At 40.8% G+C, this 23,657-nt stretch overlaps 2 long non-coding RNA genes across 3 annotated transcripts in view; one reads left to right on the plus strand and one right to left on the minus strand.

The window, feature by feature from the left end:
• Positions 1-23,657, plus strand: part of LOC310676347 — a 331,795-nt gene that overhangs the window by 71,181 nt on the left and 236,957 nt on the right. The gene's annotated exons all lie outside the window — the stretch shown is intronic.
• On the minus strand, positions 15,200-21,912 carry LOC310676361. Its single transcript, XR_014510493.1, has 2 exons — positions 21,811-21,912; positions 15,200-15,546 (listed from the first exon to the last, which is right to left on the minus strand). It is a non-coding gene; the product is annotated as an uncharacterized lncRNA (long non-coding RNA).

The raw sequence follows: 23,657 nt of genomic DNA on the forward strand, positions 1-23,657 counted from the left end.
TGAGAAGTTACTGGCTCATCTAACTTGAAGAGCAATGGGTTGTTGTGTATGGCTGTTGACCAGAAGGTTGGTGGTTTGAGCAGGACCCCTGCATTGCAGGGGGTGGGGCTAGATGACTCTTGGGATCCCTACCAACTCTACAGTTCTGTGAGTCTATGGTTGTCTACAATTGGCCGCAGCTCTCCAGGGTTTTATGCAGGAGTCTTGATTCTCAGTGTTTGTGAAGCGTGCCTATAAAAGCTATTTTGAAATTCCCCTGGGCAACCAAGACAAGAAATGGGGTCTGCATATTGTTTGTCACAATTGTGAGGAAATGCTAAGAGACTGGACAAAAGGAAAATGGAAGAGTATGCCTTTTGGGGTTCCCATGGTTTGGCGGGAACCCAAGGATCACGCAAGTGACTGCTATTTTTGCAATGGTATCTACAAGCTGTTGTTATTCAGGTACTTGGTAAAGCCTTTCTGTTGTCCAAGCAAGAAGTTGACCATTTTGAGATCCACACAGATGATCCAGTTGTGGTCCTCACCATGTTCACTTCCTTCATCTTCAGAAGAGACAAACCCCTTAAAAACTGGAATTGGGAGTTCCTCTGAGTGCGGGATAGGCGACAGCATGTTGCTAATACTGGGATAGGCGACAGCATGTTGGTTTTTCTTGCCGATACCCTTCGTATTGACCAGACAAAAATAGCATAACAAAAAGCATCAGGCTTGTTACACATTTTTGTCTACTTGAAGAAGCCATGGTCCAATCTGAAAAATACAAATATTTAGGTTACAAAACTATAAAAATAAAGAAAAATTAAGTTTGCAAAACAATAATTACCATATGGTTAGGGTAGATCAACATATCAGTGTCCACTTATCCCTAGTGTAAATATGACATATCGGCAAAAGTCGGAAATTGAAAGATAACTATAGCGTGTACACGAAAATCGATTTCAGATTTGAAATCATCATTGAAAGAACATATAAGAACAGTTGAAAAATCTCATGCAACAGAAAATGAAAAAAAATTGTTCCCCAGTATACTGTGTATCCCAAGGGAATACATTTTTTTTCATACCTCCAACTGTACATAGATATTCATGCCATGTTCAATGCTATATAAGTCACTTACATTTATACTCATATTGTACTACTTTGGCTATGTGTTTAATAAAATATTGAATTCTTGCATTGTGAAAAACAAAAATTATGGTGAAAAACATGAATTGCAAAAAAACTAGAGCTTACAGAACAAAACCAACTTCAGATATGAAATCAGCACGTCGAAATTAGGTTGGAACAACTGCATGTGTCAATGCAACAAAATTTTTGTTCCCCTGTGTTATATATAAAAACCAATGCTCTGAATTGTGTTTGGAAGCTCACAACAGCAAGCAGAGACCTTGGGTTGTTACATGCTCTTGGTGAGCCATGGTATTTCTTTTATACTTTATTTTAAAAACATTAAAAATCTATACTGCTTTTTATTGGCGACAATAATAAAGCACATCACAAGGCTCAATGAAACCAAAATCGTCAGTAAAAAAATGTACAATGCCAAGGCATCTGGTACAAGAGGTCAGGGATGGAAAAGCAGATGGTCTTTAATTGTCAGTGAAATCACTCTGAAGTAGGTGCCTATCTAATTTCAGTAGGAAGAGCATTCCTCCGTAGTAAGCGCACAATGGAAGAGGACCCTCCTCTGGACTTGGGTGTATGGAGATGTGGATCGCATTCCTATACTCTTTAGATGTTTAAAAACAACAACAACAACAACAACAACAAGTAGCCATTAAAGCCCTAGCCCCTGTGTACCAAATTAAACATATTCAACAAGTTGATCGAAACAATGCTTTTCGGCTGTATTTCTCAGCCAAGGATCATGCCCTGAAAATGCAGCCATTGCCCTCAAAAGTTTTCTGCTATTAAAAACGACGTTGCAGCAAATTTTAAGCAACATCTAAAATAGCTAGCTGGGTAAAAAGATTTGCCGTCTGCCCTTTTATATGCCTGCAACAAGACCTATTGTTTTTTCCTCTGCTAAGCACAAAAGAACTAACGAAGGGACTGTTGAGGAGGTATGACTGGGATGATGTCAGAATATTTCCAGCAAAAGAATGTCAACTCCTCTCTGGCCAGGACCAGGAACTGCCACTTACGTGCTTTTTAACTCCTCCCCAACATTCTTCTTGTCCGGTTCCCACAGACGTGGAGTGGCACTGGAGGTCAGAGTGGACGAATACAAAAGGAGACCCCCTGCTGCCAGACCATCGTGCTGGGCTGTCACTTTGACTAATTCATGACTTCACCTTTAATCTCGCAGATCCATTATGGGTTAAAAAGAGACCCATTTTACAGCTGACAAGATTGAAGGGAGCACAGGCCAGGGTCCAAAAAAGGGGGGTGGGGGTGGGGGGATAGAAACTCTTAAAGTGTGTATAATTGCAACCACCTGCTAAAAATAAACTCCTCCCCCCCTCTTCTTCTTTTGCTTTTATTCCTTAGCCAATTGTCTATGCAATTTAGGAGACGGCAGCTAAATTCTACTAATTCCAAATCTAGTAGGTATTTTGATAAAGCATATTGTTAAAAGAATAAAAGGAAATCGTGTGTGTGTGTGTGTATAGAAGAGCATATGGTTTCAGTATCAGAAATATATGGATAGATAGATAGATAGATAGATAGAGAGAGAGTGGGGGAGTTTTAAATTGCTCATCATTGTGTCATTGGAGGTTTTGCAATTCCGAGCCAGATCACCATTGGGAGACAGGATTAATGTTAGCTAATAACTTTAAAATACTCATGTCAAGTGTTGGCTAATTAAGTCTACATGAATAAAAGCAGGGCAATAAACACACTTTTATACCAATTATTCTTTTTTAAAAAACCCCTCCCAATTACATTTATTTTATTTTATTTTATTGTCTGCTTGAAAAATACCGAATATGTTCTAAGAAATAATTAAGCATTCTTTGTGGCGGCTGATGGACAGTGTCTTCAAATATAATTCTATCTAACAATTCTTTTTGTTAATGGGGCAATCAATTCAAATATGTATTTACCAAAGATTTTTGTAAAAACTCCCTTAAGTGAGCCAAATGGTACTTTGTGGTGTTGAAAAGCAAGAGAAATGATATGTGCCAAAGGGGGGGGGGGGGATGAATACATAGTACAAATAATTCAACACTGCAGGCATTTCATACACAGAGCTGCAAATCAGCAGGTGCTGAGAGATCAAGTGATATACATTCATGTGTGAACCAACTCTTTCTGTGCCAAGAAATATATATTTAGATGTAACAATTCCCTGCACTTGTGCAATTTTGCAAACCATGACATTAAACCAGCACTGAAGCAGCTACCTGAGCAAGTATTTAGGATCAGGGCTGTGCTGCTTACTGACTGTTCTATGATGGTCTGACTTTCTCATTTTAAATAACCAAGGATAATGAATATGGACATACTGTATTAAAAACATTTCCCCCCTTAAAGCTCTGAAATGAATGATAGTCATACAAGAGGTCTTTGCATGTGCTCTATGAATCAGGAACCTATGAATTTAATTGCATGTGTGTTAGGAAAATGTCATTACTGTTAAATCATATAATTTAGTTTTAGCCTCGTTAATATTATATCCTGAAACATTTCCAAACCATTGTTTTGATAAGATGCCTCATAGATTGTACTGGCTCGGTTAAAGTACTTGTGTTTGCTGAGATGGCTGAATTCCACTGCCCAGTCTAAGCTATAATTAATCTATGAAAACTTACCGGTAATTATAGGTTGGTTCCCTTCCTCACGTGCTTCTAGTTCACAGGATGTCCTGATGAGACAATGGATTCTGCACTGGATGGAGGTGTGTGATCAGTTTTAAATGGGATTGCATAAAGAAACAAGCTTGCAGTTTTGAGGTTCTTCTGGACTCAGTGTTATATATGGGAATGCACGTGGCATTGGTGGCTAGCAATGCCTTCTACTAGCTTAGGTTGGTTTGGCAGATGCAACCCTATATAGAGAGATTAAACTTTGCTTTGGTTACTATGCACTATTGTAGTGGTAGACATCTGGCTTTCAAATTTCAGAAGCACCCCGTGCAATGCCAACCGCCCCGCTTCCCACCTCTCGCCTTCTGTTCTAAGTCATTGTAGTGGCACCCTGCCAGCTTGGTATCCAGTGCATGTGAACCAGTTGCACTCCCCTAAATCCACTTCTGCACTATTGACATCCCCACTGTGGAAGGACGTGTGGACCCAGAACTGGTCTCCACAGTCACTGTTAAGCCTGTGTTCAAGGAAGACAATCTTACTTGGCTACGAGTTATGGAAGAAGGAGAAGGAGAAGGAGAAGATCTATGTGGGACTGCCTTTGAAAATGGTTAGGAAACTTCAGCTGGTGCAACATTTCTCTGATGAAAATTGGGATGTCCTGAGGAAAAGCAGGACATTCCAGGATCAAATCAGAAACTGGGATGGCTTCTGTAAATCCAGGACTGTCCCCGGAAAACAGAGACACTTGGAGGGTCTGCCTTGAAAACATTGGTATTCTGAATAGCAGGAATAGCAACAAAATGGTCAGAATACTAATAATAGCATCTTGCTGGCATGATATGCTCCGTCCCAGCATGTGCTACCACTCACCTTTTCGAGTTTTGCCATGGGCAGGAGTTTGAAGTGAGCCAGGAGCTGAAGTAGTCAGGATCAAAGGGCAGGTCAGAACCAGAGGACAAAAGAGGAGGCAAGAACAAAAAAATTACTGAAGATACAGGACCACACCAGAGCTCAGGGAAAACATGTTGCTCAAGCAAGGCTCACCTGGAACATGAAGCCCTTCAGACTCCTTCTGCCAAGAAGGATTCAACCTGGGTTAGTGGTGTCACTTCAGAGCTGGAAGATTCTTCATTGAGAAGAATTTGCACTTGCAGTTGAGTGTTTAAGCACTCAGGGCATCCACATACGAATTCCAGAGCAAGAAAACAGTCATAGATGCCTCTGCCTCTTAACTCTCCACGCCATGGATTTTTCCTTCATTAGTAGGATAACTTTTAAGAGCTGGAGTTCCAAACAAGAACAATAGCCCCGCCTTCCCAACTGCACACAGTGAAGAACCACCGTTGTTCTTCAGCTTCTGCTGTAGGAATATAAAAAGCTGCCTTATACCAACTCAGACCATTGGTCCATCCAGTTCAAAATTGTCTTACGATGACTGGCAGTGGTTCTTTCCAGCCCTACCTGGATATGTCAGGGACTGAATCTGGGACTATCTGCACGCAAAGCCAATGCTCCACCTACAAAGGTGTGGGCTGGGACTAGGCATCATTACCAGTAAATATGGAAACACTAAACATTTGCCATGGAAGAAGAATAATTCAGCCAAGCTGCAGCAGATTGGTTGGCAGACTAGGGAGGTCCTGGAGACATGTGCTTTTATCTGACACTCCTAATCTATTATGGCCCTCTTTATTTATAAAACTACCCTTCACCATGTTACTGTGATGCATTTTTTTTTTAGACTGCCAAATGATTATCTCAGAGATGAAATAAATGAATATCATGAATGAATAATAATGAATTTTGCAAACCAAGTAATGACAAGGAACAGCAGATGCCCATCTCTTATATTAATGCTGATTCCAGCCCCTTTTATATTCCAATTTGGCTGAGGAAAGTGGAGCAGAATGCCGTTATAGAAAGCCGCTGAATGAACCACAAAGGATGAAGATCACAGCATCATGTACAACCTGATGACACTGTTTTAATATCAGTGTAAATTTACATCTTTAGTACTTCTTTTTTTCAAAAACACCACAGCGGATTGTTTCATGGGCTGTTTGTGAAGGCAATTTCCTTACTTGTATAACATAACTCACAAAACCACAAACACGCAGGCAGTGCATGCCTATATCGGTTCACTCAAAAGTTACTCCCAGTCTGTTCAGTTGTTACTCATTCCTAGGAAAGCGTGTGTTAGGATTACAACCATAGGCACTTGGGTTTGGCAACAGGTTTAATTATTCTGGACTAGTCCATGTCAATGATAACTTTGTGCAACAAGGGGAAAGCAGGCTGTTGCTTCTGAAGCAGCTCTCCACCTCCTCCAGATTGTCCGAGTCTATCTTGCAAAAGAGAAGCTCATGTGCTGTTCTGTCAAGTAGAAATTCCCAGCACAGCATCTGTCTGCAAGGCGACTTCTAGGAGCAGTTGGTTTGTAGCCTTTGGGAGCTGCTGCCTCCCTGCCTTTGTCATGCAGTTTGGGATGATGATGAGTTGCCTTGTCACTTGGCAAACTGCTTCTCTTTGGTTGCCATTCCAGAGATGGGCGGGGGGAGCCTTTGTTGTTTGCAATGCACTTTTCCTTAAGTACCTCCTGTGAGCTCTCTATATGAATTCTTTATAGATGAAATAATGAGAATTTCCTAGTGTCCCTATATGTGGTTCCCCTTTTATCCACCTGTGAAAAGTGCAACGTTTTTGTATATTCAGATCCCTGTGTCCTGTAACTCACCACCACCACCACCAGAAAGCTCTTCTGTAATCTTTGACAAACTCTTCCCTTCTCTTCTCTTCTCTTCCCTATCCTTTCCTCTTCTTTTTGTTTGGTTTGGTTTGGTTTTAGTTCATGAGTCTATAAGCTAAATCTAGATGAGTGAGATCAATAATGCTGAGAGATATTTGAAATGAAGCATATGGCCCATTGAATATGCATGCAAGAATACACAGGGAGTGAACCTTTCGTTCTGGGAGAGAAGTGAATATCTGAAAAGTTTCCAAGGCAAAGTTGCGATACTGGACTATCTCTGCTGTAATGGCTAATAAACGAGAAACACAGCTAACAACAAAACTATGAGGCTTTGGAAAGCTGGCAATGTATTGAAAAGCATCACATGAGCTTAACAAAGCTCTCTCCCTATAGTAAATAATTTACGCAAAGCTAATAATAATAATGATGATGATGATAATAATAATAATAATAATAAATGCACCAGAACAATATATGTGAATGTAGGAAATATTTTGCATAGTGGCTGGTCCTTAGAGAGGAGGAAGAGCTGTTCTGTAGTTTGTTACTCTGTATAGTTCAGAGTGTGCTTGGAGGTTTCAGATACTGGGGGTTTCTGTTTTGCGCTTAATCTGCACACAGCCCAAGGGGGAGGGGGGCAACCTGCCGTTGTAGGAGAGAAAAGAGACTGTGCTGCTGAATAGGAGCGATTGGGCATAAAGTAGTAAAGATGAGGGCCTAGAAGGGAGGGTAAGACAAGTGGGAGGTGAGAGACAAAAGAGAGGAGAGGAATTTCTTTCACAGAAAGGAGAAACTGTGTCATTCAGTGCGATTCCTGGAATAGAATCTTTAATGGGTAAAGGAATGGCAGAGACAGGACCAAAAAACGAAACGAAACAAAAAAAATCAACTCACTGCCCTTAAAAGTTCAGTTGGCCTGAAGCTTGATAGAGTTTCCTGTTTCTTTTTGTTTTGTTAATTTTATGCCCTTTTTTATTATTAAAGAAAAAGTCCTTCTAAAAAAACCCCCTGAATTTAGCCACATTGCTATATAGGATTGAGGGAAAACAACAGAGCATTCTGAATGTTATCATCCCATATTTGCGATTTGTGAGCAATCTTTAAAACCGGATTCTTTTAAAGCCATCTCTTCCCCTTTGTTGTGTTTACATTTTTCACTATAGGAACTATAATAGGGTGTACTATCTTCAAGTCCTTTACAGAGGAAGCAACCATCTTCTAATCCTATTACCAGGAGAGGGGTGTGTGGTAGGAGTAAAAAAGAAGATGCTTCATTACAGCACATAATAGCCCTGGATAAATAAGTCAAAATCAGCCTATACACACATCATAATGAAGTCCTGTGGCTGTACCATTTTGTGAAAGGCAAAATAATATGCAAATAGATTCTTGCGCACAGTCGCATTACCCACATGAAAAGAAGAGTTTGTTGCGGCTCTTCTTGAAGTGAGATGATTTCCAATTAAAAACAAACAAGCTAGGAAGCATGTGGTACTAACCACCGGAATGCAGAAGCAAGAATGATTTTGGGGGGCATGTGCACAAAAATCGATTTCTGAATCTTAAACCAGAGCTAGATTTACAGCTGCAAGGGATAAATGAGTGATTGGTGCTTTCATTCAGGGTTTTTGTGGGGAAGGCTGCATTTGCAAGAGAATGTGGGGTGTGCAAGGATCTTCTTCGACCCATACTTACGGTGCAACCATGTGAATAATAAAGGGAGCAGGGGAAACTGCTTGCAATATTAACAAAGTAGGTTATTTGCTCAGATTGATAGCTATAATAAAACTGATGTTTTGTGTAAGCAGCTAAAACGTCTCTACATTTGTGGCTGGGGTTGCATGCGAACTACTTAGAATGGAATACTGTGATTCTACTCAAATTATTTTTATAGCATATTACTGTCGTTGAAATATGGACAATGCACACACCAGGTTTTATAAGAAAAAGCAGCTCAAAAGATAACTGTTGAATACATCAAACAACATTGGCTGTAAAGACAATCACGCTTTAGATTTATTGTGGAACCATTATCCAAATTCTGCTGGTTTCAGATGCTAGATACAAGCAACACTGCACGGCCCTCCACAAACAGTAAGGCATTTCGGCAGAATTAATGCAACATATTGAGGAAACTCTTACTGGAGTACAACATGAATACATGCTACACCATAAGCACAATATCCTGAAAAAGCTGAAATTTTAGATGCAGTAAGGCATGACTGTATACAGCTAGTTACCCAACTGAGTGAAGTCCACTAGTGGTGTATTTCCCCCCTCTTCTGTGTTTGGGACCCCTGCCCCCCAATTCTGCAGTCCAGGCAGGCAGCAAAACCAGGAGTTCCTGGCAGGTTGTCAAACATGGCTGGTGGGCTGCTTTTGGCTTCTATTTGGAAAGGTGGTAGGTCGTAACTTGTGCTTTTCTCAGGCAAAAATCTCACACCAAATTGGAAAACATCCTTCTGCTCACGAAGAAGGTCTTCTACTTTCAGGTGGGCACTGCTGGACCTAGCCAAATATCTTTTGCATTTTTCATCTCCCCTTTGAGAATGGTTGCAGAGATCAAGGTGTTGTACTGATGAAGAAGTACATACCAGGACTCATCAGCCCTGTTCAGACATTTAGTCTGATCATGAGAAGATTAAATGTGTAAAGGGGTGGACACACATGCACAACTTCATTCCAACTTCTCTGTTTATTGGGCTTACTCCTCCCCTCAAACCTTCATACTTGAAGCCCAAAGGTCTGAAAGGGCCTCTAACCACCTCCACCTAACTTGGGGGAGAGGGAGGCTCCGTGCAATTAGAACCCCACAAAATTAGGAGCCCACATGTGCAGGGACATTGTGGGGAGGCATGCTTGCATATCTCTACCCCATTCCATATTCTTAACTCTTGAAAAGGGTCTGAATATGGTTATTGAGATATCTCAATCTTTAAGCCATGTTACTTATTTTGTTGTGTTTTCTTGCCCTTCTTGGTAGTGGCATGGAGCCTTGGGTTAAGGACTTGGAATGCATATTCCAGAATACATTTTGATATATCAGCATTCAAGGGTGACATCACATAGACAGCTGTTATACTTCACTGAAAAACACAACGTTAAACCAAGGTTCTTTTTTTGGCTTATCACCTGTGGCCCGTTTGAACAAAACAAACTCCAGTCCCCCGTTCACACATAAGTCTAAGCTTGTTTGCTTGTGTAAAGTGAGAGCAGTAATTAACTATGGTTTGTCGTGATTTGCAAACTGTAGTTTACATTTTTCCTTTGAGAATGTTAAGCTGGGATTCTTGCTTGAAATGTACAGTAGAAATGGATGGAGTTCATGCTTGAAATTCATCTATCATCCACACCATAGGTGGTATTCAACTCACTTTTACTCAGAGTAGATTTATTAAAAATAGTGGACCTTAGTCATGTTCATTCATCTCAATGGGTCTACTATGTGTAAAAGTGAGTTGAATACAATCCCATGCATTAAAAACCCTCTTATACCGCTTGAATGGTTCTGGGGAGTCCTGGGAACTGTAGCCTGTTAATGGTGCTGGGAACTACACTTCTGTGAGGTCAGCACTACGGTTCTCAGGGTTCTCAGTGACAAAAGTGGTATAAGAGTGCTTCAGATCTATGGTGTGGATGTGACTGTAGACTTTTCTGTTAGTGAATACCAATATACATTCTGATGTTTCAGTATTAAAGGGAAATACCACGTGTCTTATTTTAGAAGTTTTCATCCAAATGCCTCAGTTTTCGGGGAGATATTACAGTACTACCTTTTACATCTTTTCTGAATCCTTGGAAAACAGATGTTGGGTCTAGAGAATGTTGTCCTGAGCTTGCACTCCCAATGAACTGGCTAAACCAAAGAGTGTGTTTTGCTCAGCCAATAAATCCCCCCCCCCCCCATGTTCCAGTTTGCAGACTGAACTATAAGTAAGTTCTTGTCCAATAGTTTGAGCCCACAGCTACACACAGCTCTGGGCCTTATTAACTGACTCCAAATATGCTTGGAATTTGAAAGAAAAATCTCAAGTTTTTCTTAATTGGCCATGTTGCGCTATGTAGTCAGCTTATTCTTGTCAAACCCTGGGCTCCATTGTGAAGGAAACCTCTTGACAACAAAACAGACTTTTTGAAGTCTTAAGCATTGTTCACATGAGCAAGGGCTCACAGGATTAGGCCCAATATCACCCAATATGAATAAAACATAAGGCTCATTATACCTTTTGATGTTTGTATGGTTCCTCTCTTAAAATAGTCTAGAATCTGTGCTTCACTTGCCAGAGTTAAAATCTCATTTTAGCTGCAGTAGCAGAATCTGTGCACTTATGATTGCAGGCTGTGCTTTATACCCTTGAATCCTGGATTCGATAGAAACTACATAAACAAAGCTAAGAAACCTCTAAAGCAGATGGACAACGATAAAATGTGGGACACATTTGTTATAAGTTACAAATCATCATGACTTTTGTCATGGAAAAGTCTTCCAATCGATTCGTTTTGTGTATGGTGCTCCTGAATATGCAGGAAAATGCATGAAGAGTCCAGTCCTATCGCATGTCTGCTCAGAAATAAGCCCTAGTGAGTTCAGTTGAACTTACTCCAGTCTAAGTATATTTAGGATTGCAGCTTAAGTGATAGGAGGCAGTGAGGGCAGGATCAATCATTAATAGCACAATGCTATGCATGTCTACTTGAAAGTAAGTCCCACTGAATTCAGGCATGCGAATATAAGATTGCAGCCTAAGATACAAACAAGGGGTTCCTAAAACAGCGTTTGCATCATCATAATAATGCCAAAGCTGGGCATTTGCTGGGGGATAGTCATCAGGTGTTTAGCTGGTGATATATTGTAAAGTCACATATCACCAAGCCCTACTGTTTTAGTTCCATCCTTGTTTCAGACATCATGATATATCAGTATATCACAATGTTTAGCTGGTGATATATCACAATGTTGAAAACCAGATATTGGCCAGCCCTACTCCGCATTGCTGCATTTTGTTGAAAGTCTCACTTGTACCTGCATCTTTCTAGAAGAGCACTCACTCATCTGTTATTGACCTTGAGCGAACTTTAAGCAGAAAGAACAACAAGTAATGAAAAAAGAAAAGAAAAGAAAACAATGTGAAGCTTTTGTAAGATCTTATATAACTAGCTCAGCTATATCAGGAACTTGTTGTTGGTTTTAATTATATATTTATGGGTGAACTTCTTAAGCATTATGCCACCTCCATGCCACCTCCTTCTGACTTCTAAATGAGCTGATTTAATGAACCGCTCCTGGGGTACAGTTTTCATTCATTCCTCCATTTGACTCTGTTGTGCGTCGGATACTTACTTATTTGCTTCCTTTAGCTTTATTAATTGCTAGCAGCATATGTGGTTGTGCTGCTGAAGAAAAATCACACTGTCAAATATAACTTCCACGGAAAATGTGATATGTGTGAACTAGGATTTTTATTGTTGTCGCTATCTGGTATGATGAACCTATGAAATGAACTTCCCTTGTGAAAAAATAATGATCCAAGCACAGTGAACTTAATGAGAATGTATGCATGTGCCTCCCCCAACCCAGCAAAAATATCAAACCTATGTTTGCAAAGGTCCATCTGTAAAAGAAGCAAGTTCACTGTTTTGCAAGTCCATTTAAAATATTGTGAAAGAAAGCCAAGGGGTTGTTGCTATGAGACCTGAGTAGGTGGTCAAAGTTAAAATTAGACTTCTGCCTACTCCCTATAAGTATTGAATAACAGTTCATTAGTTTTATTCTCTAAGAGTTGATAGATTTGGATTTCTGTTCTATTTGTTTTCTTCTTTTGTGTTCTATTTCTTAGGAATCCTTTACCATCTTTTTACTGAGAAGTTGATGTGCTCTTGTTTCCCGTTTGCCGCTAAGAGTCTGTATGTAGCCTGATCATGTAGTACCTCACTTTTTGGATCAGTCAGAGTGCTGCGTTTTTTCACCTGGGTAATCTAAGACAATTAATACCCTTTTTAGTACATTGCCTGTGCAAATGTCGCATGTATCATTTGTTATGCTGTTTGTTACAGAAGACCTTTGCTCTGCTAAATTCCATGCCTAGGTTCAGTCTTACCCAACCTGGTGCTCCCCCACATGTTGTTGAATGCCAACTTCCATCAGCCCCAGGCAGCATGGTCAATAGTTAGGAATGATGGGAGTTGTAGCCCCACACATCCGGAGGGCACCAGGTTGCACAAGGTTGTCCTACTCAATTAATTGCTCAAACGTTTTATGAAACTAACACACACACATATTTTCAATAGTTGTGTAGACCGAGGAGCTGTGTCCACCGTGGACAGTGGTATATTATGGCCAGACAAGCTCTTGGATGCTGTGTTACATTGAGAATTCAGAATGGATATACTTTCCCCCCAGTCACTCCAGAATGCTTGGAAGTAACGACAGTAGAAACTCAGGTAGGATATATACTGCAGATCAGGAAAGGTACCATTAGGGCCAAGAGAATGCCAGCATAATTCATGAGCTGCATCAAGGAAGCTCTCAAAGGCAGGGCTTCAAAAATGGAAGTCTTTTCCACATGACGACAACCAAAAGGAGCACAGACTTTGGCCAAAGAATTGGAAACTGGCAATAAGGAATGCAGAGAAAGAATTTACAGAACACGTCACTATAAACATTAAAGCTAATAAAAATATTTAAATACATTAGGAGCAGGAAACTGGCTAGGGAGATGGTAAAAAGGAGGCAAGGGAGTAAGGTAATTGCAGTGAGGCTGAACGAGTTATTTACATATTTCATCACGGAAGCTGAAATAACTTTCTCAGGAAGGTAGTCTGAGGAACTGCGGTAAAAAGTCACTCGGTCTGGTGGTATTCAGTGAAGAGTATAAAAGAATTTAATTTACTGATCTTCTAAAAAAGATATAGTACTTGTTTGTAAGTTCAGCCCCCATATATGAGAACCATAAATAGAACCCTTTAAAAAAAAAAAAAGGAATCCAGGGAGGATCTGGGAAATTAGAGGTTGGTTGTTTAACATCTACTCTGAGAAAAGTGGTGGAGAGCATTATTAAAATTAGAATTGTCAAACATATATAAGTCCTGCTGGAGAAGTACCATCATGGCTTCAGCATGGGTAGGTCCTGTCTAACTATCAGAGTTGTTTGAGAGTGTCAGTAAGCATGTGGATCGGGGTGATACAGTACACACTGTGTACTTAGACTTTCAGAAAGCTTTCCCTCACCAAAGAATTCTGGGTAAGCTTACCAGTAATGAGATAAGAGGACAGATCTTCTTATGGGTCAGTAACTGGTTAAAGGAAGAAAGTACTGGTAAACTGGAAAGTAGGAAGAAACGGACAGTTCTCACAATGGAGGGATGAAAGAAATAGGCTCTTTCAAGGATCAGTATTGGGTCGTGTACTTTTTACCTTGTTCATAACCTGGAGACAGGGGTGTGCAGTGAGGTGACAAAGTTTGCTGATAGCACCAAATCGTTCAGGGTAGTAAGAACAACAAGGGATTGCAAGGAGCTCCAAAACAGATAAATAAATCTCTCCAAACAAGTTGAAAGGGGATTGAAGCAGCATATGTGATTCAGTGTATGCAAGTGTAATGGTGACGCACACTGAGGCAAAAAAATAAAAATAAAATCCTAATTTCACTTATATGATTGTGAGGTCATGGAAATGAGTGCTGCTGGTGCATAACTCCACGAAAATGTTGACCCAGCGTGTGGCAGCTGTGTAAAGGGCAAATTCCCTATAGCACTTGATGATGCCGTGGCTTATGGGATTGTGCCATTATAATTGCTTCATGCCACAGCTATGGGCAGTTGTATAGCGGAGAAAGAACTGGGGGCTGGGGTGGGGGAGGTAGCGCATCTCCAGGATTTTTTTCAGAGCAGGAGCAATTACGTAACCAACTTGCCTTCCTCTCGCAATTGAATGTGACAAGGAGGCTTTCAGTGATGGCGGTTTTGCTGTTATTTTCTTACCCACCCTTCACCAAAAAGTCCAGGGTGGGTTGCAAGATGTAACCCACCAACAGTACAATATTGTGTACTGTTTCAAGTTTTGCTATTGTTTGTGATGGATTAGCATGGAGGAAGTCAGAGAATGGGGATAATAATACAGCAGAGCCTAGATACCCCTTTCTTTTGATGGACTTCCAATTTAAATGGATTGCATTTATAACAAAAAGCTACAGGTTGCATTTCGGGTGGTTGAAGATATTTTGCTTATTGTCTTTTACAAGTTGACTGAAGGCTAGCGGAAGCAAGCATCACTTTATGCATAAGATTGAAGTCATGCCATGTGGTTGAACAGAGGTGTTGTCCCAGGTTCTCCCAGCCCAACTCCTACATGCTAGTTCCACCCTTTGTTAGCTTAATATACTATTACTGTCAGCTGAGCCTAATAAACTGGGTATTATTCTATGTACTGCTGCTCTTTAGGAGGTATATATAATGGATCACCACTGCTCCCTTATCTGAGGTATTACTATGGGATATCATGGGGCTGTCATGATGAGCTTCTGCAAAAATTTCCACTGGCTATGGGATCTTTAATAAGCTATATTCTAGGCAGTTGGTCAGAAAAAAGACAATAACATGCTGGAAGATGCAGAACTGCCATATCCTACTGCCAATCTGGCCTGATTTCTTTTCTTTCCAGTTTCTCCCACCCCAGGGACTACCACTTGTTCCAAAGTTGGAAGAAAACAGCACAACACAAACATTTATTTGCAAATTTCAAACAAATGTTACCAACAGCTTTGGCTTTTTCTTTCTTTCTTTTTAAAGCAGCAACACTAGAACTCATGCCATCAGATTTTGGGAACTCGCACTCCCTGAATATATTCCAAAATATTCAGTGATCATCTATGTTTTTGCTTTAGACAGTTGTATTAAGAATCACAAAGGAACGCCATAAACACTAGGAGCAGTGCTGTTCTCCAAGGTTCTTTTGAAGTCTGTCCCCTTCGTCTGTTTTCACCGCAACAATCACAGAAGTGGAGCCACCTTCCACATTGCGACTGTTTCCCAGACAAAGGTTATCTGCACAAAATTTTCAAATTTTGAAACATTTCATTATTACAGTAATGACTATTGCTACTCTTAACAGACATGCTGTCAGGTTGCAAAATGTATACATTGGTTCGTGCAAAGGGGGGGGGAGAAAGCGCAAGAGAGAAACCCCCTTTTTTTATTAAAACACACACACATACACACAACAAAGGTCAAAACTTTTAAAATGTCACTTCTTCTGCAGTTTTGCATAGAAAATACACTGAGTCAGTGGGAGGGCTCCTTGTCCATAGAAACAGGCTGTAAGAAAAGAATGTTATCCTGCTGTTGTAGTTTCCACTTTCACTGGCAGCTGCGGTCTGAGCAGAAAAGCACTGTGGGAGCCTATTGTTACCCCAGCTGGGTAATAGTTTTCTTATTTTACAGTCAGGAACCGAGGGGGGTTGGGGTGCCTCAGCAAAGTGCCTGAAAATATAACTCCTGCAAACAGATCGCTTTCCTTCTTCCCAATGAGAAACAGGCATCCATAAATCTTTCATTTTGGCCCTCCAATCAAGGAAATGAATTTCTCTAAACAAAAGGAGGACTCGAATTTATTATTATTATTTATCATTGGGGGGAGAAATAAAATAAACAAACAGTGCGTTAAAAAGGGAGGCTGCGTGATTATCATGCTGAATTCACCTTGAGGAACGCCATTCCTTGCTACAATGCTGAGTAATGCAAATTGGTGTTTAATTATTATTTTTTAAAAACCAATGTAAAAATTGACACAAAACAGCATATTTTTTGACATAAAGCTGCTTCTTTTTTTTGCTTTAAGAAAAAGTCTGAATAGGATCCTATACATGGGTGTAAATGGACTGGGTCTACAATTCAAAAGATTAATTAGCTGCAGAACAACCGTTTATATTTGTCACTAGTTTATCCAGTTAATGAGGCTGATTTTAGTTGCCATGGCAACCTAAGTTTTAAAGGTGAAAGGTCGCTGACCCAGTCATAGAGCCTTACAATCTCTTTTGGGGGCAGTTAATATCCCAGAATTTGTCAAACCAACTAATCATAATGCAAACCCTTCAGGATAGGTAAAGTGATTTCTATAGGTCCCAACCACACAGTTTGAATTTTGAAATCTGTCTGTGATTCTCTCATTTCAAAGTGCAGAATGCAGTACAAAATTCAAAAAAATAGGTATGGGTTTCTGCAGTTCATAAAAAGTAAATTCCATGACAGGGACTATTATGGGAGAAAACTAATTTGATAATTGGATCTGTGAAGTATGGAGAAATTTGTGCCATTTTGCTATATTGGAGGTATTTTTGCTGCATTCATTTGGTTAAGTAGAGGGCTTTATTCTCCACAAGGTGGTTTTTTAAATCATTATTTATCCGCTTTTCAAGAAGAAGTTCTCAGAGTGTTTAAATTACATAATAAAACCATCTAAAACTTAATAAAATCTCTACTACACACTTCCTTAAACCTTTTAGGCGTGGTAAGGCAAATAGTATCAGCACCTTCTGGCTTTCAGAACCTTTGGCAAAGGAGGCTGTGCTTGCTGGCAGAACATTGATGCAAAATGGCCTCTCCTCATTGCTGCTATTGTTGCCACACAAGAAATGCACTGGCCAGGGGGAGTAGTGCCTCCCCAAACAACCAGGTCTAGGTTTCACAAAATGTGAGTGTCCAAGGAAGGCAGTGTACCGTGGGCAGATGGTGTCAGTCATGTGTACCAGCTCTCAAGGTGGTGAGCCATGTGACTTCTAGTCTTGTGAAATTTGGTCCACTGTATGTACAGAGCATACAACACCAAATCTCAAACTCATATTGCTCTAGTTTCTGAATATATATATAGGACTCTTCTCAAGACCCAGTTTGTCTCCTGCACAGTGGTGTTGCGGGTTCACTTCATGATGGGGGAAAATGGTAATTTGAAGGACCCTTTAGATCAGGTCATAGCCATATTTCCTTGCTAAGTGGGATAGCCATTGGGTAGCTAAGTGGAACTTCAATGAAATGAATGGAAAAATAAGTGAGTTTGGCAGGGCGAGCATGAAAAAAGTCAGCAATGCAACCAATTGGGAGCCCTTTGCTCCTCTCTGGTTTTATTATTTACTGAATTCATTTATGAACGGTATAATAATAATAATAATAATAATAATAATAATAATAATAATTTATTATTTGTACCCCGCCCATCTGGCTGGGCTTCCCCAGCCACTCTCGGCGACTTCCAACAAAGATTAAAAAATACATCAAAACTGTCAAACTTCCCTGAACAGGGCTGCCTTCAGATGTCTTCTAAATGTCAGGTAATTGTTTATCTCTTTGACATCTGATGGGAGGGCGTTCGACAGGGCGGGCGCCATCTCTCTCTCATACACACACACACAAACTTAAAACAATTACAGTAGTACCTCGGGTTACATATGCTTCAGGTTACATACACTTCAGATTACAGACTCTGCTAACCCAGAAATATTACCTCTGGTTAAGAACTTTGCTTCAGGATGAGAACACTGTGCTCCGGCAGTGCAGCGGCAGCAGGAGGCCCCATTAGCTTCAGGTTAAGAACAGTTTCAGGTTAAGAACAGACCTCCGGAACAAATTGAGTACTTAACCTGAGGTACCACTGTACATAAATTAAACAATATAACAAAAATAGTACATGTATACATAAAATCAGTTCAGATCCAATACTGTATGTATACCAATTGGGATAATGATCTTCATTTTGAAAGCATGTTGAAAGTGGAATATATTTAGAAGACCCCCCGAAAAACAAAGCAGATGGTGCTTGTCAGATAAGTAACATGAGCAAATTCCAAAGGATGGATGCCACCACACTAAACACCTGTTCCAACATCATGCAGAATGAACCTCCAAATGGTATGGCACCTACAGATGCAGTGATTGGTTGGGCATGTAGAGGGTTGAGACAATCTTTTAGTTTCCTGTGCCTTCTACCTGAGGTTTTATTGAGAAGGATGCCAGCCCAAAAGGGATGTCTCAGGGGTCTTGCATTTTGCCTGGCCATTGCCACTCTCCGATGGGAGAAATGCGATCTGAATGTGTGGGAGCGAGGAGTGGCATCATGGGCAGGAGAGCCCAGCCCCCAGGTGGTTTAGCTTAGGGGGCTCTAGGGATGGACAAATCTGTTGATTTTGGTGTGTCTCAGTTTCTTCCCATTTTCACATTAGTGCGTCATATATTTCTTTAAGCCCTTGCAAAAATGTATCAGCATTTTAGTGCAAATTTCTCCTAATTTCTGCAAGCAATTTTACCTAATATAAGGCACTTTTGTGTGTTATTTTCACAAATATGTGCATTTTATGCACACTTTATACTAGTATATGCATCTTTGTACACATTACTTGGTTGATGAACTGGACTACAAAATTCAGGGAATTACAAATTTTGAAGGTGGCTGAGCTTTGGTGTGCGTACTGTTTTGGAAAGTACAGATGGATACACCTGGAAATGCTGATTGAATTGCACTTCTCCCCCATTCCTAAGAGGATCTTGCTCCAGGGCGAATAAGTTGTCTCTCCCTTCTTTAAATTAAATATTTCCCTCTTTGTGTATGCTCACAAGTATCAATTCCCACCCCCGCTCCCCGTTCTAAAACCAAGTTTTAAAGCTGTCCTGCCGTAAATCTCTCTTTTGTAAAAACAAACCCTAAGTAGGGTTAAATTCTGATTAACAGGACCTAGAATAGTAAAGGATACAACCAACAAGGTGCTGCCCTGGGTTCCCTTTGGGTCAAAGGACAGGATAGAAATGTAATAACAACAACAACAAATTACTTTGAAAAGTGCCAATTTCATGTCTGTGCATGTGTGTGATTAGTATCTTAAGAGACACGTGCAAATAAGTAAAAATAAACACACGCACACATATAATCTGCATAATTTCTATGGGCTCTCCTTGATTCCACATTGTTATACTTCAGGTTAAATCAATACCTTAGAATGCAGGTCAGAGCCTTGCTTGAAATATATGAGTGTTTTGCCAAGTGTAATTGCTTAGGACATGAAAATATCGATAGATAGGAGATTTATTTTAAGAGATACTTTGAAGGATGTGGTATTCCTACCCACTAAACTTCAATGTCTGAGGATAGATAGATAGATGATAGATAAAAAGGTAAAGGTACCCCTGACCATTAGGTCCAGTCGTGGACAACTCTGGGGTTGCAGCGCTCATCTCGCTCTATAGGCCGAGGGAGCCAGCGTTTGTCCGCAAACAGCTTCCTGGTCATGTGGCCAGCATGACTAAGCCACTTCTGGTGAACCAGAGCAGCACACGGAAACGCCGTTTACCTTCCTGCCACTTGCACTTTGACGTGCTTTCGAACTGCTAGGTGGGCAGGAGCTGGGACTGAGCAACGGGAGCTCACCCTGTCGCGGGGATTCGAACCACCGACCTTCTGATCGGCAAGCCCTAGGCTCTGTGGTTTAGACCACAGCGCCACCCGTGTCCCAGATAGATGATAGATAGATAGATATAAAAACTGGTTGTTATGAACATCTGAAACTGCCTTATACTGAGGGCAGATCCACACTGTATATTTAAATCTCACCCAGGGAACTGCAGTGTCTCCCTCACAGATGTACAATTCCCAGAACTCTTAAAAAACTACAGTTCAAGTCAGACCAGTGCTTCCTTTAGATTTCATTATCTAGCACTGACAGACAGAGGCTGCCCAAGGTTTTAGGCCAGGGTCTTTCCCAGCCCTACCTGGGACTTGAACTTTGACCCTTCTGGATGCAAAGTGAATGCTTTGCCACTGGAATATGGCCCGTCCAGTTGTTGCCAAATGCACATAAGAGGTATGTGTATGTCAGACCCTCCAAGTCTCCCTATTTTCTAGGCACAGTCCTGGATTTACAGAAGCCGTTCTGGTTTCTGATTCGATCCCAGAATGTCCTGCTTTCCAATAGGACGTCCCTATTTTCATCAGATAAATGTTGGAGGGTAGGGTGATCAAGCCAAGTGGGTAAGTAACTTTACAACCTTTTAGAAGACATCTGAAGGCAGCCCTGTATAGGGAAGGTTTTTTTTTAATGTTTAATGTTTTGTTTTGTTTTTAAATAAAGAGAAATGTTGGAGGATTTGGTATGTGTGCCAAAGAGGCAAGCAGGAGGGGCTACTCGAACTTTTCTCAGCCAGTGCTTTCCCACTGAATGTCTTCTCCCTAGCCATTCTTTATAGCCACCTGACTTATGGAAGTCACCCTCCCTGGGCTAAATAGACTTGGGGAGAAGTGGCTTCGGAGAGGAGCAAAGTGAAGAGTACAACACCCCTCCCTGCCTCCTCCTTCTGCTCTTCCCATCTCTCTTCCCATCCCTGTTCTATAGGAATTTGGTATAACCTGCATTCAAGCAGGTGCATCATGGCAACTGGTTACATCTGTGCTTAGCAGGATGGTTGGGCTATAAAAACAGGCAAAGTGACAGACGTATTAAATAATATTTCTTTAGATTGTTTATGTGAAAACTTTTTGGCCAATAGTCAACTTGGCTACTTCCTTCTATAATAAAAGTCACGGGACCAAATATCCTATTGGATGCTGGAGTTACAATGTCCATTTATAAGACATTTTATAAATTCAAGGATTACACAGCATCGTGTGAATCAGCTGTGAAACTGGGTCACTCTCCCTTCAGGAACTCATGTGGCTGGTGAATCACCTTAGGGACACAGCTCAACAAGAGCCTCTACTAAGCCTGATAAATTCCAGCTGAGCATATGCTGGAGGGCTTGGCAGATAATAATTGAAATATAAAGGAAAATGTTTTCTCTCTCTGCCACACATGGCCAAATGGCCTGTATACCACCTGTAGCTCCTGACAATGCCAGCTTATGAAGGTGTTGCCATTTACATCAAGGTGCTCTAGTTATGAGATGTTCTCCTACTTATTTTATTTTTTTAAACTATATAGTTCTCTATGGCATTTCTGCTGTTCTGTTATGGTTCTTATTATTTCATGGTGCTATCATAGAGTCGGAAGGGACACTGAGGGTCATCTAGTCCAACCCCCGATTTGTTTTTTTAAAATATTATATTAGATTTATTATAAGAACAGTAACAAGAAAACGGTGCAAAAATGAAGGCGAAAACAGTAGAAGATGTAATTCTTAATTCCTTGAGCTTAGCGCTTTCGTTTTGAAGGTGGGATGAGAGCTTTTTCTCAAGCTGAATTGCTCTCTTTAGTTGCTCTCTAAAATATACCCCAAGAGGAAGTGAAGGAAGGCTGTGTGTGCAAACAATCCATAGGATAAAATGATGTTTACCTGTTTCAGTTTGGTCCATCATATATTCCTCATGGATTTTTATAATTCCAGTCTAAGGCTGTTCTGTTCTCAGAGGCACCAGCTTGTGAGGACGATTGTGTGTGGGGTGTGTGTGTGTGTTGTGCTTGTGATGTCACGCTTGACATCGGGACGTTGGGAGGAGCTGGGGTGGGGCTGTGCAGCTTAATTGGCTGGCGGCTAGCCTCTTCTGCCACCTCCTGGCACTGCCCCCAGCAGGAGGCCACCTTGACCCTCCTTCCCCTCCACAGCAGGAAGAGAAAAAGAAGGAGCCACCCACTGCTTGGCTCTGTGTTTTGCCTCTGTGCTTTTTGGACATTGGGGGGGGCAGCTCCACCCCAAAATGTTCAGGGGGTCCAAAAGGGCTCGGCCATCAGGAGCTGCAACCCCTGTATGCTCCCACAGTGCTTATGGGTGGAGTTCAGTGTTGCTCTATGACAAACGTCCTGTCTCTGCAAGCCGTTGAGTTTGCCAGACAGAACAGTTCCCCCTCTCCTCCCCCTATGCACTATTCTGGGGGGTTCCCTGATCCCCCACAGCCAATTTTGAGGGGCATAGGGATTGCAGGTGGAGAAACTGAGGGGAGAGCCCCATTGCACAAGCAAAAGTCCTTGCATGTTTCAACTGACAGGGCTCATTAGGTGATTGTTATGTTGGATTAATGTAGGAAGATCAGAATAGTCTCACATTTCTAGAGATTGACCCCTTTCTTTCTTTCTTTCTTTCTTTCTTTCTTTCTTTCTTTCTTTCTTTCTTTTCTTCCTTCCTGGTTAGTAGTATTTTGTAATGATCACAACATAGTCATCCATAATTTCGCAGGAGCATGCTTAAGAGGCCTGTTATTCCTATTGGGAAACATTTTCTATTTCAACTCAGCTAGAGAAGGAGCCCCCACAGCAGCTCTGGAATTTATGTGCTAAGCTCAAGGGATCAGTGTTGCATCTTTTACTGTTGTCTGATTTATTTCTGTTCTTTAAATAAATGTCACAGGCACCTGGGAGAAGTGCCAGCTTACTTTCTTTATAAATAATAAAAGAAAGCATCGTAATTGATAGATGGCATAAAAAAAAAAATCCACTTTGGAAAGCAATTTACACTGCGAAGTTTGAATGAGAAAATGCATTAGTTTTAATTACAAGTGCTATAGTATCTTCTAAGGGCACATGGGGAACGGTCTCAAAATGCTGATAGTGAAAGAGAGTGTGCCTCAGGATCCAGTTCTCCATAGTGGTTCTCTAAAGGACTGGAAAATGAACATATCTCAGCAGATGAAAAGCTTTATAATGGAGATATGGTTTATGCACTCCTTTATTGCTGCCGGATGCCAACAACAACAACAGGTGGCATCCAAACCCATTACCTGCTCTTTTCTGTATTACATAAAAGTTTTGAGTATCTAGGCAAGGCTTTGAATTTTGACGACCTGGTGAGAATTTTTTTTGGGAAAGAATTATGCAGCCAAAACAAGATTTAGTCGTTAAAAGAAGAATTCCAAGCTTATCGAAAGGAATGTACCATGGCGGTTAAACTACTAGCTGCCACCGTTGTAACTATCGCCCCTGTTTTCTCTAACGGCCAATGGCAAATTTAGTTTCCTGTTTTACTATGGGTTATGGCCAGTCACTCTGCTTTTGGGCACAAATTCTGAGGTGAACAATTCAATACTCTCTCATGGGTAGTCAGGATCTGTAACTGTTAGCCAGATGGGTGGGGTATAAATAAATAAATTATTATTATTATTATTATTATTATTATTATTATTATTAAAGAACTCCATAAATATGAAGACCATGCACACAGATGCCATTAGGTCACTGGCTGAGGAAGAC

Source organism: Podarcis tiliguerta, assembly GCF_965153285.1.
Source record: "Podarcis tiliguerta genome assembly, chromosome: 4".
Classification (NCBI taxonomy): Eukaryota; Metazoa; Chordata; class Lepidosauria; order Squamata; family Lacertidae; genus Podarcis; species Podarcis tiliguerta.